Consider the following 21,137-nt stretch of genomic DNA (forward strand, 5'->3'; position numbering starts at 1 on the left):
GTATTAATCCATTACTGCTCGGCTTCACATCTAGGGAAGACACCAAGAGCACAACAGAAGTTGGAATGCCCTGTGTGTCCTAGCCATCGGCTTCAATCTCCTTTTCCATGGAAAATTTTCCTTCACTAAGTTGTAAACTGTGACATAAGGCATACATTTCCCATATACACCTCAACTCAATTTAACTGTTTTCCTTTACACATGCTTCATTTTTTCTGATTTAGAAATTAGAGCATAGCGTAATCAGCATATTGTGATGGCACACTATGATTACATTAGACCAGGCTGTGTAGTCTTGTACCTGTTCTAGTCCAGGGTTCACAAAGCCCTCTAAAATGAGAGCATAATGTAGTCGCAGTACAAGCGTGGCCATCTCTTCTCTCAGACGACTATCAATTTTACAATGGACTATGGCCATCAAAGACACCAGACCAGTTAGTAGAAGTCTAGTCTCGTTGGTTTTTCATGGAGGTGCACTGTATGCTTCAGAAAGATATGGACATCTTTTAAGATACCGGCATCAATTTTCAGTACATTCACCATTTGGATATTTGATGACATTTAGGGCTGTTTCATCCTTAAGGTGGCCTATATTTAAATACATGTTGTTAATTAATTTAATTGATGTAAAAATCAATATTTTAACCAGCCAGGATTATTTTACCTTTCTCCACAAAATTCCTTTGTGTCTTGCGCCTTCTCCAAGGAAAACACTGCAATTTTGTATGTGGCCTCTTACTTTTATTCATATCTGGAAGAGATAAAAAATGTAATCGTCTAATACTCATCACAAGTACCTCCAACTGGACAGACCTATTTCAACCGCCAGGCACAAGGCTACTTCTATTGCTGCTTTCCTAACATGGGTGACAAAATCCTCAAGATCACCCCACATTCACTTCTAATTCATTCACTTGACAGAGTTTTTGCTTGGAAGAGCAAACTGACACATTTCAAAGGGACAATGGCCTGCCAACAGGGCCTGACTGGCAATCTGTGGCTTCTGGCAAATGCCAGAGGGGCTGCTATAAGGTCCCATAGAAAGTTACTATTTCGTGGGCTGGTGGGGGCTGTTTAGGCCTTTGTGTGGGCTGATTGGGCCTCTGTGTACCTGAAGGGCCTATTTTAAATCTCAGTCCAGACCTGCCTGCCAAGCAAGGGCACTCACACTTTCAGGCAAAAGCCATACAGGTGAATGATGATCATGTTTTAAGCCTTTGTCTTTTAAAAGGAAAGGAAACATATATACCACTGGGTGGGTGCACCTGGCTAACTTTTATCTCTAACCTACTGGGAATATTTCACAGATCTTGTTTCAATCTACCAGCCATAAAATATGAAAACAATATATATTATGTGACAGGGTGTCACAATGTTTAGCAGAGAAAGTGCTGGATGGTGTATACATTGCACCAGAATTCTGGCACTTCATGTGTTAAAAGGCTCCAGGAATGTATGGGGGTTTTTTCTGTCCTGAAGCCTATTGGGAAAAAGAAAGCCAGTCTGGGTTTTACCTGTCTGTGTGCTGATCACACAGGTGCAGTATTTAGGTCAACAGGCTCTGACACAGAGTTCTCTTCCTATATGCAGGCTGCCTGAAAGCTGAAGGAAAGGAGCTCTGTGAGTGATATACAAATTCCCTGAAAACTATGGAAACGTAAGTTGCTCTGTTTTTGCCAGTGACTGTGATCATTATATTTGTGTTGCTAGTATAGATTGGGCCACTGAGTGAGATAGGCAGGAGCCTGACAGCTATGTTTTATTTTTGTTTTGTTTGTTATTTTGAGCAACTTACAAATAAAGTCTGAGCGGCTGAACAGCTTTATGACACAAACTTGTCAGCACTCCTATTTCTGCACAACTGATCCCTGCAAGAGTGTGTAACCAGTCACAATATATATATATATATATATATATATATATATATATAAATATGGTTGCTGGTGTCTGCACTCTTTTCTTGTTAGATCAGGGGTGCACAATCAATATTGTAGATCGTGGTGTGAAGGATCAGCACTCTCCCATTAGTTTAGTGAATGAAGTGTTGTTTTATTGAATACACAACATTAGATCCGATGTTTCAAGGATGGTGTGTACATACATGTGAAAGTTTAAATACCCACCCCCGATTAGGGAATTTGGCGCCCATATGACGTCATGTGTCCATATACAAAATGCTGCTTCCAAAAAAAGTCCTTTTTCTTTCTGTGTTCCAATGTGTCATTACCTTTTTGGTCCACAAGGTGTCAGTGTTATATTCTCCAGTAAAATCATAATCAACATATTATAGATACTTGTTACATAGTAATCTTTTTGCTAAAAACAGTAACAAAATTAGTAACAAAATTATCACCTTGAAACATGTTACTCACAGATTGCAGGAGTCATTCACATCAAGTATTGTATTGCTATTATGTATATATTCTCCTGTGAAATAAAAGGATATAACTGGATTATGCTTGCAGAACACAATCATTACGTTAGAAAGCAATTTAGTTGGAGCTGTCCATCCAATCCCGTTGGAGTGACACAATCTAGCTCATGTATCCAAAACGCTTCTTGTTTCAATAACATATTGTCAATGTCACCACCCCTTGGTGGTTTTAATATCTGATCGATTGGCATACATTTAAATGCTGAAGGATTGTGCCTAGCCTCCTTCCAGTGTTTCGCCACTGGCTGCTGGGCTATGTCCTGTTTACTTGGCTCAACCTTTCTTTCTGTATTCAACGCTGCCCTAATGCTGGCTCTGTGCATATTTACTCTTTCTTTTAACTGTCTAGTGGTTTTTCCACAATAGACTAACCCACATGGGCACTTTATAATGCCCTAAATACAGCAGTCAGGTTAACGTTAAACTACAGTCTCGCATATATACCAAAGCCACAGATAGAAACACGTTGTTGCACTATAGCAGCCATCACCCCAGGCACCTCCTAAATTCTTTACCAAAGTCCCAAATGATAAGGGTGGTCAGAATAGACAGTGATCCAGAACAATGCATAGAGGACCTTAAAAATATGGGGGATAAATTCCTGGAAAGGGGGTACCCGAAACAATTAATTATGGATACAATTAATACGGTCCAAGCATGCATGGAACACAAACCTTAAGAAGCATCTGAGTCCATCCGATCCTGTAAAGAAATACATGCTCCCTAAAGCACAACATTTTTTAACCCCCTGCCCAGGTGTATACAGGTGTACGGGTTGCGTAATATGTAACACATTAATTCTGGGGAAAGAATTTAGGCACCCAAGAAAGGGCAAAAGATATGTCATAAAACAGAGATTAACGTGCACCTCAACAGGAGTTATTTACATTATAAAGTGCCCATGTGGGTTAGTCTATTGTGGAAAAACCACTAGACAGTTAAAAGAAAGAGTAAATATGCACAGAGCCAGCATTAGGGCAGCGTTGAATACAGAAAGAAAGGTTGAGCCAAGTAAACAGGACATAGCCCAGCAGCCAGTGGCGAAACACTGGAAGGAGGCTAGGCACAATCCTTCAGCATTTAAATGTATGCCAATCGATCAGATATTAAAACCACCAAGGGGTGGTGACATTGACAATATGTTATTGAAACAAGAAGCGTTTTGGATACATGAGCTAGATTGTGTCACTCCAACGGGATTGAATGGACAGCTCCAACTAAATTGCTTTCTAACGTAATGATTGTGTTCTGCAAGCATAATCCAGTTATATTCTTTTATTTCACAGGAGAATATATACATAATAGCAATACAATACTTGATGTGAATAACTCCTGCAATCTGTGAGTAACATGTTTCAAGGTGATAATTTTGTTACTAATTTTGTTACTGTTTTTAGCAAACAGATTACTATGTAACAAGTATCTATAATATGTTGATTATGATTTTACTGGAGAATGTAACACTGACACCTTGTGGACCAAAAAGGTAATGACACATTGGAACACAGAAAGAAAAAGGACTTTTTTTGGAAGCAGCATTTTGTATATGGACACATGACGTCATAAGGGCGCCAAATTCCCTAATTGGGGGGGGGGGTATTTAAGCTTTCACATGTATGTACACAACATCCTTGAAAAAGGTCCCCAAGTGGGACCAAAACGTCTGATCTAATGTTGTGTATTCAATAAAACAACACTTCATTCACTAAACTAATGGGAGAGTGCTGATCCTTCACACCACTATATATAGATATATAGATGTACATCAGAGAGAGGCATGGACAGATGTACAATGGAGAGTTGTACGGACAGATTTACAATGGAGAGGTGTACGGACAGATGTACAATGGAGAGTTGTATGGACAGATGTACAATGGAGAGTTGTACGGACAGATGTACAATGGAGAGTTGTATGTACAATGGAGAGTTGCATGGACAGGTGTACAATGGAGAGTTGTATGGACAGATGTACAATGGAGAGTTGCATGGATGGGAAAGGTCCTAGTTTGAAAAGTAACCGGCAAATATGGAACTTTCCTCGTACAAGAGCACAATAGATTTTTGATAGAATGCTCCCCGGACAAATTCCTGCTGCCCATTGAGTGATTTCCAGGCTACTGTCCTGCTCGGAGTGTTGGGAACAGAACAGAAGTTGTACTGTAGTAAGTTACAACACAGACTAGTGCTAGGGTTTACACTAGTGAGGCACAGAATCATCACGTTCGGGTCGTTGGGTACCTGCAGCGGCCAGCGCCTCACACGCGACATTCTGTACAACCTTCCGGGTTTTGTCTTGTCCTTGGATTAACGCACCTGCATGAACCTCCCACCAGCGCGCACCCCGACTGCCCAGAGGGAACACGGACTGTAGCAGAGACAGGAGAGAGGCCACATCCTCGCCACGAGAGTACGTAGTGAAATCCCCGCGGCAGCCGGCGAAGTTGTCCTGACCAGAACCATCACACAGGGACTCTCTCCCGGGCGGAACTATTACCCCAATCACCGCCGCTCCCCCACATATCCTCTCACGCAAATCCACGCTGAGGACTCTGGGAGTTTGGATTGCCAGCTCCTTGCTGATTTTCTCCAGGGAACACACAGTCCAAGAAGCTCTGCAAAAGGTCCCTGCTCTGCGCCCTGTACCACAGCTCTCCTATGAGCAGCACGTTCTGTGCGCCGCCGAACTCATCCAGCAAATGCCTGAATCGACTCTCCGTGCTGTCCCGGGCCATCCCTCAACCGCTCAATACCCGTTCTACATACTCACAGCTGTCACACAGATACAGCTACAGATACCCCACAAGCACATCCTCTGCCCACTGTCCTGAGCATCCCATAGGCTATAGCCTTCTAACGCCCCTTCATGTGCCCCGCCCCCCAGGAAGGTCCGCCCCGCTTCTCAAGAGGATCCAATCAAAGCCACGTTTGCTGCTCACGTTGGTCGGATATATGTGCTGATAGCGGAGCCGGTGTGAGTAGGATGTACATAGGGGCAGAGTAGTTCTCAAGGGGTAGGAAGATCACGAGATAGTCATGAGCACAGACACACAAAATCCATGCTGTGAGCTTACTTATTGACTTTGACTTATTGCTTGGAAATGCCTCATTAAGCAATGGGTACAGGGGCAGAGTGCTTCTCTAGTAGTAGCAGCTTTCATCCATCACAAAACTCCTGTGACTGACAGACATCAGTGCAAGGACACAACTGGGGTCACAGAATTTGGCCCCTTCTGCCTCCCATAGCAGGAAGTTAGTATAACACACTGTCCAACCTGAAGCAATCTTAGCCATGGGCCAATCACCAGTGAGTCAAGGACTATGAAACAATTCATTGAAATGTATGGCAGTAGTTCTTCCCTCAAGCAGGGCCGCCATCAGGGGGGACAAGTGGCCCGGGCATGAAGGGCACTTTTGAAAGAGCCGGGCCCCCCTTCCGAGCACCGAAGATTTGTGGCCATTTTTGATTCCGAACAGCCGAAAATGCGGAAGTGGTGAAAATCCGAAGTGGCGAAAAGACTCGAAGACACGAAAACAGCCGAAGTCCTGAAGAGGCGAAAAGACCCGAAGTTAAAGTCCTGAAGCCATGAGTTCAATTCTACTGAACACTGGCCCCAATGTATTATTTTAATATTCTATAGGTTCCTGCCACCAATGTTTATTTTTTACATTTTTTTTTGGGGCCCCAATTTTTGTAACTTGTAATGGGGGCCCTGCCACCAATGTTTTTTTTTTTAAAAATATTTTTTTTTGGGGCCCCAATTTTTTTACTTGTATGTTGGGCCCTGGCACCAATGCTTTTTAAAAAAAAAACTTTTATGGGGGGCCCTGGCACCAATGTTTTTTTTTTTAAAACTTATAAGGGGGCCCTGACCATCAATAACTTTTTATAACGTGTGTGTGTGTGGGGGCTACTTTTTTAGCGCTGATGTCTGTGTGGTCTTTTAACTGTGATGTGGAGTGGGCAGGGTCTGGGGCGGGGTTTGGAGCCATGGTGTTGTACAGGGCCCCGTGATTTCTAATGGTGCCCAAAAGAGACACAGGCCTGATATGTCCATATTGTGTACTCTTTGCTCAAAAGAAAACAAGTACAACCACACAACCTGCCTCAAACAGAGACACACGAGAAAAAGCCCACCACATATACTTGTCTTTTATTTGGAAGATCAAATAGAAATACATATATATCTATATATAATGTGTGTGTGTGTGTGTGTGTGTGTAATTAAAATGGTTTTGTTATACAGCACTTCTAGTTGATTAAAGGGTCTGACAAATTTGGGGGAGGCTTCAAGCTAAAGTTTGAAGCAGATAAAAATCTGATGGTGACCCCTGTGTCCTGGTGGGTGCTGGGCAATTGCCCTGTATGGTATTTATTAAAATGTCCCTGATCATAACTACGCTCTTGACAGAATGCAGCCAGTTAGAAGTAACAGACCTCACTTTACATTACAACCAGCAGTTATTGAAAAGTGTTGTATGCACTGGTATATAAAGGGGTGCTTCATCTCTGCATTAACATTTAGTATGTTATAGAATGGCCAATTATAAGCAATTTTTCAATTGGTCTTTATTATTTATTTTTATAGTTTTTTAATTATTTTCCTTCTTCTTCTGACTCTTTCCAGCTATCAGATGGGGATCACTGACCCTATCGAAAAACCTAATGTTCTATAAGGCAACACATTTATGGTTACTGCTACCTTTTAGTACAGGAATGGGACCTATTATCCAGAATGCTCGGGACCTAGGGCTTTCTGGATAACGGGTCTTTCTGTAATTTGGATCTTCACACCTTAAGTCTACAAGAAAATCATGTAAACATTAAATAAACCCAATAGGCTGATTTTGCTTCCAATAAGGATTCATTATATCTTAGTTTGGATCAAGTACAAGCTACTGTTTTATTATTACTACAGAGAAAAAGGAAATCATTTTTAAAAACTTGGATTATTTGATTATAATGTAGTCTATGGGAAACGGCCTTTCCGTAATTCTGAACTTTCTGGATAACGGGTTTCCAGATAAGGGTTCCCATACCTGTATTGATCTTTCTATTCATATTCCAGTCTCTTAATCAAATCAGGGCATGGTTGCTAAGGTAATTTGGACCCTAGCAACTAGATTTCTGAAATTGCAAACTGGAGAGCTGCTGCATAAAAAGCAAAATAACTAGAAAAAACACAATTAATAAAAAATGAAAGCCAATTGCAAATTGTCTCAGAATATCACTCTCTATATCATACTAAAAGTTAACTGAAAGGTGTACAACCTCTTTAATGCAGGGGTGCCTACACCTTAGCAATGTAAGGTCTCTTTTTATTTTTTTTTTTTTTATTTTTTAGTGATTCACATTGGGTTCTGCCACCTCAAGTGTTACACCTGTTTCACAAGACATTACTATTATTTAAAACAACTGATTGGATTGGAGTCCCAGAAGAGTGGTCTAATGGAGCTTTTCATGCACAATGTTGGATCGCTGGGATCTTCCATTTGTGACCCCCTGGAATGACATAACAGGATTATTTGAAAAATAAGGCACACTTCTACAATATCCAACTAGCTGGGCTGCATTGATTATCACCACTTGCACAATGGCATGACTAGAGACCCGTGGGCTCCTCACAACTGGGACACCCCTCCCCATGGAGAGCAGTGCCAGATCTAGGAGTAGACAGAAGAAGCACATGCTTAGGGTGTCACAATGGGGAGGAACTACTGTACCTAAGCACATACCTCTCTAGCCTCTAACTCCTTCCCTAAACTCAGTTTCACATGTGATGAGGCCAATGTTCTCTCCAAGCTCTCATATGTTTAAAAATTGATTCACCTCCAAATTCGACCACTTCTTACTGCTTCCGTCCTTTGAAGCCTTGTATCCACAATTATATATAAGGTAAGAAAAAGGTCATACGCAGAATTGCTGCAAAAATTCCAGGTGCTCTTTTATTCCACTACATGTTTCGAGCTGGCGCTCTTTGTCAAGTGTTCTCTCCAAGCTGTGTGCATTCAAACACATTTTGAGGCCAGTGCCCATAACAAATTGTGGTGCACACATTGATTTTTGTGTGTAAGCACCAAACTTTGTACTTATTTTCAACTGAACATATTGTTTTAAAAAATGTGCAGAGACGTTTAAAAATGTGCGCACAAAATATAATTGTTTTTCCTGCAAATTGCCAGTTTTAAAAAACTCACTACAAATTGCCTACCACTTTCTCTTCAGGTCAGAACATAAACAGTTCCCATTATTCTTACCTTTTCTAGAGCCCACCTGGGCCCCTGAATACCCAAAAACAGAGCCAGGCCTATGCAGAAGAGCCAGGCCTATACAGAAGGGCAACCAAGGCAAGCCCCACCACTGCAATCCCCCACCGCATCCAATTTTAACTTTAATTCTTTCTCTGCTATGTATGACATTGCCCATTTAATTGCAGAGTTAAGTGGCTCTGAGCCTGTTTAGGACTCATCAGTGATTCACTGCGGGCTTTACACAACCCACCTCTAATCTCTCAGGCCCAAGAAGTTTGTTTACACATCTTTATTCATTAACAAATATAAATCTCAGCCTGTAGCTTCTGTAGTTTACAAATGATCTGGAGTCATACTCGCCAATCAGAGTAGGTCAAAGGGGGGGGATGATGGCCACTAGCTACATTGTGGGTAAATGACAAATGACAAGTTTAATATTGGTCTAGCATTGCGCTGCTGCAACTTTATCACTGCCACTGTCTTCTGTGCATGTGGAGGTTTTGGGTAGGATGGGGCCATTCAAGGTATACATGTCCACTGGGCCTATCTGTAATGCAGTAAAAACACCAATAAGACAGATGGTAGTTTGTCCCTAGAGAATGATGGCACCTATATGGTTTATGCTATTCATACAAACACTGTCAGATAAATTTAGAATGTAACGTCTTTCTCTTTCTAGTACCTTTTCTCAAATTCATTGAGTCATATTTTCTCATACACATTATTATGTGCTTTATGTAACCACAACTTGCCCCCAAACCAGGAATTTAAAAATAAGCAACTGCTTTGAGGCCATTGGGAGCAACTGGTTGGGGAACACTGCCCTTGGACAACTGGTGCATTTCTTAGGCAGTAGTGCACTTTTCTGTGTTGTTTCTTCACACTTCCTTAGTTGGCAATATTGAGCCAGCATTGGTTGGTGACTCCTGCTTACAGAATGTAAAGTTTATTGGCCACGTCAGACCATAGAAGCAGTCCTGCAGACATATCTGTACTTGACCTTTGTGTCAGCAACCTCATTGTGGAAAAATGAGCTTACCAGTTATGGCTAGCTTTAGTCCTTGCTATACACAACTTATGTCTTTGAAAATAGAGATGTTCTTTATGTAGGGTGGGGAGTAGCTTAGAAAGTTCCTCTTTCAGGGACCAGTCCCAATCGCTAGTGAAATGCTTCATGTGCTTCAAAAATCGATTTTGAAAAATATTAAATGAACATTACACTCATGCATGCTATATTTTGTTGTTCAAGGTCTCTTTTGTATCTGTAATGAAGTAAAGTACACCATACATCAAGAAAATTCTCTTTGCTGGTGTATGGCTCAGAACGCCATTAAAAATTATTTATTTTTCTTAAATGCTTTGTGTGATTTCGTTTTTTTTTAACAGCATGGTGACATTTCATACCACTTGGATCACATAGGTTAGATTAATTTTTTTTTTTTTTTTTTTAAAAATATGTTTTTATTAAATTTTCACAACAAACAAATTAAAATAAGAGTAAAATAAAAATACAAAGGAATTTGGAAATAAAAAGAAGAGATAAATGTAGTACGTTGCTAGTATACATTGGTAATAGCAAAAATCTTAGTGTCTTCATCACTCTTCGTTTTGAAGCATTATACAACATTATACTGTACAACATTATTTCCCTCATACACATTTAAAGGAAATGATTAGTAGTGCCTTGTTCTCAGCATCTGGTTTATGTGGTGGCTCCTGGGGGGCGTTCGTTGACTTTGTTCTTGTAAATTTTGAATATATTGGTCTGTTTCTTGGATAATGATATTGTCGAGTAATAATTCCATGTCATACCACGTAGTATGTCGGAATGCATAGATTGTGAGATGTCTAATATGTGTTGGAAGCGATTGTATGTAGCTCATCCATGTTGTGAAAAACTTGTCAGTGAATTGCTCTTTATTTGTGGTAGATTCCAACCAATCCATATGGAAAATATGGTGGAGTTTCTGTTTGACCAGGGATAATGGGGGTGCGGATGAGGAAAGCCAGTGATGTAGAATGGTTTTCTTTGTAGCAACCATCAACCTTTCTGCTAAATGTCTTTCAGATCGTGTGAGTTTTGATTGTGGAGGAGGGGTCCCAAAAATTGCCCATGTTAATGTGAATGTATTTGTTTGTTGAGTTAAAGATTTCCAATATTCCTGAACTGCCCCCCACAATTGTTGGATAATAGGACATTGCCAAAGACAGTGCACGAGGTCAGCCCTGGGTTGGTGACATCTCAAACAGTTATCCGAATTTAAAGTACCCATGTGATGTCTCCTAAGTGGTGTAAGGTAAGAGCCATGCAGTATCTGTAAGGCCATTTCTTGATATTTACTGGCCGAGATGGTTTGCATTGTTTTTGCATGGTATTGGAGTATGTGGGAGGCTTCTGTTTGTGGGATTACGGAGGTCCATTTGAGTAAAAAGGAATCTGGCGATTCAGTTGACAATGTGGTCCTAATAACACGATAAATCTGAGATGTAGTTTTGTCCGTGTTGTGTCTAGGCCACAGTGCATTGAGTGAGTTGTCTTTATCTGTCTGAGAAAGATGTCTTAACACAGTTGTAGTATAATGGATAATTTGACTCAACAGCATATAGTCATTCACCAGAAACGGGAACTTCTGGATTAACTGTTCCCTTGTTAAAACAGTAAAGGTGTCACTGGTGATGTCTTTAACTGTTTTCAAATTTAGATTATACCATTCCGCTAAAGTTTTATTATTTTTCCCCATCGGAAATGTTGGATTGCCAATCCAGGTAAGGTAGGTGGAGTAGCAAGGTGTCAGTTTGAATCTGCGTCGTACTGAGCTCCATGTCCTGTAGGTGTCTATAAACAGGGGATGTTCCTGCATATCTCGGGGAATGTCTTTTAGCGGAGAGTGTAGCAGAAAATTGAGGGACAGACCTCCTGTCAAGAGTTGGTCAAGTTCTGTTGAGGTGTATATATTTCTATTATATAACCAGTCCCCTGCAAAACGTAGTAGTGCTGCCTCATTATATTCCCGAATATTCGGAAAATTCACCCCTCCCAGAGTTTTGGGCTGTTGCAACTTAAATAGACTTATTCTTGGACGTTTCTGTTTCCAGATAAAATTGCGCAGCATTTTAATTAATCTTTTGTAATCTGATGATTTTATACTATAAGGTAGCATTTGTAATTGATAGAGCAGTTTAGGAAATAAGATCATTTTGATTAAATGAATCCTCCCCATAAAGGTTAAATTTAGCATGTCCCATTTTTAAGGTCTTGTTGAATATTGTCTATAGTGTGCCGAATATTAAGTTGGTAGATCTTTGTGTGTTCCTTCGCTAGTTTAATACCTAAATATGTTATATGAGAGTGTGCTTTCTTAAAGGGAAAATCGGTGGTCCTATTTATTGTGTTTCCTTGATCTCCGAGTTCCAGTGCTTCAGATTTGTTTAAATTAATCTGGAAGCCAGCAAAAGTGCTGAACACCTGTATAGTTTCCAGGATCATAGCCAATTCTATTTGAGGCTGATTAATAAACAACAAAATATCATCCGCAAAGGCTGCTATTTTATGTCTTATATGTCCGAGTGGTATGCCTGTAAATGTTTCGTTTAGAAGTAAATGTTTTATTAGGGGATCTAGAGCGATATTGAATAATAGAGGTGAAAGGGGGCAGCCCTGCCTAGTCCCTTGTTGAATTTCAAATGGAACTGAATTGTAACCATTAACTGTTAGGAAAGTCTGAGGGGTATCATATAAGGCTTTGAAGAGGTTAAGCATATGGATTCCAAAATGTTGGAATTTTAGAAGTCTTCGTATATGTGCATGTGAGATCCTATCAAAAGCCTTATCTGCATCTAAGTTTAGTAATAATCCTTGTCTTTTTTTCTCTAGGTTACACTGATAGATAGTGGCAATCGCCTGTCTGATGGCTTGAACTGGATGTCTGTTCTTAAGGAAACCCATTTGATTGGAGGTAAGTATAAAAGGGAGAACTTTTTGTAATCTATTAGCCATTATTTTTGTCATAATTTTAAGGTCTTGGTTTAACAGTGATATTGGTCTGTATGAGGATGGGTTGGTAGGGTCCTTACCTTCCTTATGTAATAAAATTATTCTGGCGTCAGCCGCTTTGTCCCATAGTGAGTTACCTTGTAAAATGTCATTGTATAATGGCGTAAGTAATGATGTAGTTTCAGGTAGTAATAGCTTATAAAATTCTGCCCCTAATCCATCCGGACCTGGTTTTTAGATTTTGTAATAGTCATTGAGACTTCTGTTTCAGTTATAGGTGCATCCAGGATTTCCCTATCTCGGACAGTGAGTTTGTTCAAATGGGCTTCCTGAAGAAATCGGAGACCGGTCTCAGGAGAATCAGGAACTCTTTCGTAAAGTGTCTTAAAATGTGTTGTCATCAATGTGACGATGTCCGATGTGTCACGCGCCCACCCCGTGGGCGTTTTAAGTTTTTGAATAAAGGTGTTACTTTGTTGCCGTTTAACTATATTTGCTAACAGTTTCCCTGATTTGTTTCCCCATCGATAATATCTGTTTGCCGTGTGACTTAGTTTATGTTGCATTTGTTCTGTCAATAAAGTGTTGAAAAGAGTTTTTGTTTCTGTGTATTTTTTTTTTGCTGATAACGAGTTAGTAAGTTTGAATGTTTTATAGGAATGGGTAAGTTCCTTTTGTAGTAACCTATACCTTTCATCAAATGACTTTTTCCTCTTAATCAGGTAGGCTATTATGTGACCTCGTAGTACTGGTTTGGCTGCAGCCCATAGTAAGTTTTTGTCATCCCAGTGTATTAAATTATCGTCAATATAATTCGCCCAATGTTGTTTGATGTAGGTTCTAAAATCTTCATTATGATACAGGTATGTTGGAAATCTCCAATTAAATGAGTAGGGTTGTGATTTGGATAGTTTCAGTAGTAATCTCATGGGTGCGTGATCTGAGATATCTATATTGCCTATACTAGCATCTTCTACTGAAGCGAGGAGGTGTGTGGAGAGGAAGATGTAATCAATCCTAGAGTGAGAGTCATGGACTGCGGAGTAAAAGGTGTAATCTTTAGTGTCAGGAAATAAATATCTATAGACATCTTGTAGTAAAAGATGATTACAAATAGCGTGAAGTGGTTTAATTCGTCTCAGAGTGTGTATGAGCGATGTACCTGATTTATCCATATATGGATCATTCACTGTGTTCATGTCTCCACCAAGAATCAGGTTCGAAGCCCCCCAGGAGTCTAGCCGCTGGAGCAGTTCTGTAAAAAAGGATTGGTTATCATTGTTAGGAGCATATACGTTTACAAAGGTATAGTTTGTCCCATGAATATTTAAGTCCATGATTAAATATCTGCCCATTTTATCTCTATAAAGTTTTCCCCTCTTGCTGTTTAAGGAAGTATTTATTACAATTGCCACTCCTCTAGATTTAGATGTATAAGAAGCAGCTGTTACAGAACTAATCCACCTATCCCTCATAGAAACCGTATCCTGTCTACGCCAATGGGTTTCCTGAAGGAACGCTATGTGGACTTTCTCTCGTCTAAGATAATCAAGTACCTTACGTCTTTTAATGGGCGTATTTAAGCCCCCAACGTTCCATGAGATAATCTTTATGTTTTCAAGATTTTTACTAGCTGTATGATCTATATTATCATTACTGGCAGACATTTTAATTTATCCGATACCTTTTGGGAAGGAAGCATATGAGTTGAATTTAACAGTTTGCCCGGTCTGGCTGTCCCAGCGAGCAGACCAGGGTCCGGGACCTAATAGTAGTACAAGGGAATGTGTTGTGCTTAAAAGAATAATAAATTCCAAATTCCAAAATAATAAAAAAAGAACATAATAACTGAAATTTTTACATATCTCAAAGTTTAGCGACAGCTTGTCCGGCTGTCCCTAGCATACCACACCCATGGTCTCGCAATGTAATAAAGTAGTGAATTTAGATTAGCAAAAGAAAACAAGATGGTCATTAATTTTGTCCACATCCTAGACCACTGCTAAAGACTTCCCCAATCATCTCTCCTGATAGCCTGAGTATTATGGCTTTTAATTAACCGATAACTTTGTTTTAAACTATAACAGAAAAATGGAGGATAATCCCTCCTGCAAACAAATATAGAATGTTAGACCAGTGATCTAAATTATCCCATCAGTAAGAAGCTGAATAGAATAACTTGTCTCATTCAAAGTAACCGTTGTAGTTTGAGTCCAGCCGCTTCCATTGAAGATAACTTTGTTTTAAACTGTAATAGAAAAATGGAGAATAGTCACTCCTGCAAACAAATATAGTATGTTAGACCAGTAATCTAGTTCATCCCATCGGCAATAAGCTGAATAGAATATCTCCTCTCATTCAAAGTAGCTGTTATTGTAATCTGAGTCCAGCCTTTCCCATTGAATATATTGTTCAGAAGAGATAGCATTCTGGTCCGGAGTGTAACTTGAATAAAAGTCCCTGGGTCCCGTTTGGATGGTGTTCTCGTGGCTATGTGGATATTGAGTCCATCGAGATGTATCCTGTAGTTGTTCTCATATGAGAGTCTAGCTGACTCTTTTATGGTCGTAGCTGATAGTTTCCAGATTACAGATATAGGCATCAGAGAAAGGAGCCATCAGTGAGCCAATTTCCATGACTAGTAGGTCCACTGTCAATCAAAACTTATCGGTTGAATTGTATATAAAAGATAACAGTGCTTTTACTAGGCCTGAAGAATCAACCTTCTTGATCATTTTGATGGGTTTTTATGTAGTCCAGTGCTTTGCCCGGCTCCTCAAAGAATAATGGTTTTCCATCAGTTTTACTCAGAATTTTCAGTTTTGCTGGATATATTAATGAGAATTTGTATCCAGAGGAATAAAGAGATTTACAGATAGGTGAAAATTCTCGTCGTTTAGCCGAAACTGATGCAGAGTAGTCCTGAAAGAGAGAGAGTCTATGCCCATCAAGTTGTAGATCCTTTGTCTTTCTATATGCATCCAGGATCTTAGTCTTGTCCGCAAAGTTAAGTATACGAAAAATGACCTGTCTTGGTCTGGTTGCGGAATCTGTCAAAGGTGGGCCAATCCTGTGGAAACGTTCTATCTGATATGGGAGTGGCGAGAGAGGTAGTTGGAGCTCTCGGGGTAGCCAGTCTGTTAGAAGATCTTCCAGATCTTTGCCTTTAATAGTTTCTGGAACCCCTATAAGCCTTAAGTTGTTTCGCCTACTGCGGTTCTCAAGGTCCTCGACCTTATCTGCCAAGATGATAATTTCTTTCTGTTGTGTGTCGATGGTGTTGTGGGCTTTGTCCAGATCATCTTCCAGAGATGAAATGCGGTCCTCCGCTTCTGTTAGCCGCTGTGAATGTTTAGTTACTTCTTGTAGGACCTCCGATATCGAATCTTTTATTGGAGCTAATTTCTGATCGAGCAAAGGGCCTAGGATACGAACCAGGTCCTCAGTGGTAGGAGATTGAGGGTCCACCTGAGAGTGCTGCGAATCTGATTCCTCCTCCATTTGGTGTTGCTCTGTAGATTTTTTGGTGTCCTTTTTTTTGGTCCTATTTGTTCCGTGTGATTTGGTTGTATTATGGCCCAAATATTTATCCATGCCCCTAACTCAAGGTGAGGGTAAGATATGTAATTGGGTTAAGACTTAGATATCTTGTTTTCTATGTTTCCAAACAGGATTGTGTGATGCCTGATTGATGCAGATCAGATCATTTGCAGGGTGAGACCCTGGGTGTGTATTGCAAATTTTTACATATTTTTTGTTATATAGTAAAGAACTGACAGTCTTTCAATAAACACTCTATGTATTGTACTCCATACAGAGTGGTAGTCTTTCAATCATCCAAATATTATTCCCGCCAACAAAACGATTATCTGACCTCCTTTATTTGATTTACTGTTGAGATGTGCACGTAAGTGATGTGGTTAGGCCTGTCTCTACTCTTCACAGTCAGATTCTTTATGGGTTATAAGCCCCACGTTGATAGTGTTTTGTATGTCCTGGTTCGATGTTTTCCACCACCAGACTACATGCGCTGTTATTTGGGCCTGTAGAGTCACGGCCTAGAGAGAGAGCCGGCCTAATGGCGTCACCATGTAGTGCGCTTATTTGGCCGTGCGTTATGGCCTCTTAATGAGGTACGCCGTGTGTGGGATCCGTATCTAGTGGGGAGTGTGTCTGCCTGTGACCGGACTCACGTTTGCGCTGGTCGGGAGTGCGCAGCTTCTTCTCAGGTAAGCTGTTTCTCCGATGTACGTGCGCAATGTATTTTTGGTTCCGGATCCACGTGGTGGGAATGGCTGCGGGGACTTCTGGGGTTGCAGCGTGGAGGGGGAGCCGAATTGCGATGGTAATTTCTTCTCCCCTCAGTTTATCCTGTGTCGCCGATTTGCCCTTGTCGTTTTTGGGTTGTTTGTATTTGTCCCTAAGCAGGGATTTGGCTTCAGCGTGCGGAGCTCTATCTAAAAAGCGGCCATCTCTTGGGCCCGCCCCCCGGAAGTGATTAATATTTTTTTAAAGGTTTTTATTTTGCATTTTATAACAAAAGGACAACAAACAAACATAATTACATTCCGGGTTCCATCTTATCATGAGTATCACAGTACAGCATAATCCCTCCGCATATTTAAAATCTGTATATTTGGGTATGCTTGGTTTCAATTTGGATGCTTTATCTGCTACACCTAGATCACTTGAGTAGATGTTATACATAGTTGCGTCACTGGTCACTTGACCTTTTTGACATTAAGGCTCCTCTGTAGCCTCCAACCAATCGCGCCACACTAAGTCATACTTCTGAGGGCACCCTCTTGCAGTATAGGTGAGTTGTATTAAGGGGAGCATTGTTTTTATCAAGTTCAACCAGCCATTAAATGTGGGGGATTGGGGAGACATCCAAATCAGAAGGATACATTTTCTGGTATAGTAGTGTGCGGAAGAGAATCCTCATGGCCGCTCTAGGGGTGACCTCCAGGCCTGGACTTGGAGTCAAAATAGGACCTGTCATTCCAAGTACACAGAGGCCCAAACAGCCTCCTACCAGCCCAACCAGCCCACAATATGGTAACTTTCTATGGAGCCGTACAGCAGCCTCTCTGGCATTTGCCAGAACCCACAGATTGCCAGTCTGGGCCTGGTGACCTCATCAATTACACCAAGAATGCATACCTTAGGGGTGATGAGTTCAGGTAGCGCAGTTTTTTCCTGAATATAATTGAGAACCTGAGACCAGAAGGCTTGGATTTGGGGGCATGACCAGATAAGGTGTAGGTAAGATGCCTCTGAGGCAGTTTAGATTAATAATAGTAATATGTGCTGATTAATTTCTGCTACCATGGAAAGAGTTACTGTCTGTTTGAATTTTAAAATCATTTGCTACAATCCCTTTTCCATGTGTCTTTGGGGGTTATTATTGTTATTAAATTATTTAGATAATCATTAAGATAATACCTACTGCTCCCCCTGTGACCAATGTGGTGGCCAGCTCAGCATACTTTATGGCCCCTACTAATAAACAGAGTGTTCAAATTGTTCTTTTGAGCAGTATAAGCTCAGAGCAATGCAGCTGTAAAACTATTTATGGGTAATATATGTTAATGGACATGATTTCAAGCCCTATCTTTCTGCATGTATTTGACCTTATATTGTAAATAAGTAGAAGACTTCATATGTTTTACATTACGCGGTAAAGCATGCTATAAATTGCCGTATACTGTATGTTATGCACCGTTGGCTACAATAGCCACTGTTTTATGCTCTACGCTCCTCGAAGATCCGTGGAGGAAATAAAAGTAGCAGTTATTACCATACACAAACACACTATGACATTTCTGCTCTTCGCTATCATATATATCATCGAGGATTATGAGCGAAACGAGCAATGAAACATAATTATGGCATTTACAGACACATAAAAAGTAAGATGTAATTGAACACAAAAAAAATAGAAATTTTACTCTGTAATCATTTATTCAACAAGAAATTAACGGATATGCTGTGCAAAAAGTGAGTACCACCCTTGGCTCTAATACCTGGTGTTGACCACTTTGACAGAAGCAACCTCAAGCAGGCATTATTATAACGCTCTCTTTGACATCACTGCAGAGCAGGCCCATACCTCCCGACTATCCTGATTTTCATGGGACAGTCTGATAATTTGATTTGGACAGCTCAGCCTCAGGCTTCTTATTCAAATGTCCTGCATTTACAACAGAAAAGAGTAATTAGATCAGGAGGTTTTTGGCAAAGAACCTAGAATACTCAGACCCTGCACAATTGTAACTAATAAGATAAGCAGTTCTATTGAGACTTTAAGCTTAAAGGACAATTTCATGTTCTTTAGCAAAACTGTAATAAAACATGACCTTGCAATCCAGAGAAATGTGCCCAAGCTTTCCATAACCTGCCAAATTCTTCAAAAATGGGCATGGTATTAAGGGGTGTGACCATAAAATGGGTGTGGTCAAAAATAGGTTCCCGCTACACATCAGATATTTTTTTCCCTCTTTACATTTTCCAAATGTTGGGAGGTATGGACCCTAGCATATTAATAAGCAATCTGAAGGGATGTATTTGTTTTTTATTAAATGATCATGGCATTGTGGGGACATGGTTACAAAGTTGGCATGGTAAATATTTCCCCACCTCTATACTCAGAGAGGTTCAGGCCCGGACTGGCAATCTGTGGGTTTTTGCAAATGCCAGAGGGGCTGCTATAAGGTGCCATAGAAAGTTAGCGGGCTAAGGGGGCTGTTTGGGCCTCTCAGTACCTGAAATGCCAGGGCCTATTTTGACTCTCGGTCCAGACCTGGAGAGATTCTTTGTTATGTCTAGGGTTGCCACCTTTTCTGGGAAAAAATACTGTCTTTCCTATATATTCATCTTTTTTTCCCTAATAATAAGATTGGGATCAGCTATCATATTTACCGGCCAGACCGGTATAATACTGGCCAGGTGGCAACTCTAGTTGTGTCCCTCTTTACGTTTTTCAAATGTTTGGAGGTATGCAATTTAGGTATACCATATCTAAATCAGGAAGCCAGTGATGGTTGTAGTTTAGCAAAAACTGGATGAATTTTATTGAGATTATGGGTTATTTTGGTTATATAATTTGCCTGGTTTTGGGATTAAGGACGTGGTCTTAATTGCCCCAGATATTTCACTTTATATAGAGGTATGCAGCTCATCCAGACTGTGACCTGTCATATCAGGGAAATTGCAAATTGCATTGTAGCTGGATTCTGTAGAAGAAACGTCTAATTTTTACATGAAGCGAATAACTATGGAAATGTATGACGCATTGTTTTCAAGGGGAGTAACCAATTTCTTACTGAAACATATACCGTAGTTCCTGTTACAAAAGAAATGATCGTATAACGCATACAATTAGACGTAGTCTGTTTAGAGAAACCATTCCATATTCAGGGTTGCCAGGTTTTCATTTCAAAACCAGCCAAAGACTATCAAAAAACTAGCCAAAAAGTAGCCAAAAGCCATTTTAAAAGTAGCCCAATTCTTAAACTTACAAATCTTAATAAAATAAAGTAAAACAATAATTACATTCCTCTAATTTTCCAATAATTTTTTTCATTAAAGAACATCCTGCAGCTGTTGTGCAACTACAACTCCCAGCATCCCCGGCTGCGTGCATGTGTATTGGAAGTTGCAGTTGGGTGCAAGAGCTGGAGGTTGGGCATTGCTGCTGGAGTCGGACATGATCAGTAAGAAAACTGGGATATACACTGACATATATAAGAGACATACGCGGAAAAGGGAGGCAGCAGCATGTACTCACCCTGTACCAGGAACCCCTCAGTGACTTCTAATATCCTTATCATTTACAGTAGGGGGTACTAGCCCTTGGCGGTTTGGACTTTGAAAACCCGCCAATGAAATTGAAAACCAGCCCAATTTGGCGGAAAACCCGCCAACCCTGGGGTGGGCATGTCCTAACGGTCCCTGCCAGAAGCACAGTAGGAGGGGGACAGCCAATCACAGCCCTGCAGTCACACAAGCACAGACAGGCTTCAGTTCCCTATCAGGTCCTGCTAGCTGCTGATTGGTTCCTGTCCTACAGTGCAGTGAGCTGAGTGCACAGCCTGGGAATTCAGGGAGCAGCAAGTGGAAGAGAAGGGAGGGATTATTAGGGTTTTTGCAGAAATATTCAATAAATCAGCCTGAAACACTACTTTTTAAGCACAATTCTTCTATATCTAAATGAGTATAATGTACTGGTACATTCTTATTTTTTACACAAATGTCTCCTTTAAGGGAAGTTCCACTGAACGCAATGCTATTTTCATGAATGAAAACCTTGACCACCAGTTTTTTTTTTTAAATCTTCTATAGGGTTCCCTGGCCATTGATGAGGTTTTTTAACTTGTACGGGAACCCTTGCCATCCATGGGTTTTTATTGTTCATGTTTTGGCGCCCATATTTGTGTGTCTTTTTATACTGCGGTGTGA

This window comes from Xenopus laevis, chromosome 5L (assembly GCF_017654675.1).
Source record: "Xenopus laevis strain J_2021 chromosome 5L, Xenopus_laevis_v10.1, whole genome shotgun sequence".
NCBI classification, from domain to species: Eukaryota; Metazoa; Chordata; class Amphibia; order Anura; family Pipidae; genus Xenopus; species Xenopus laevis.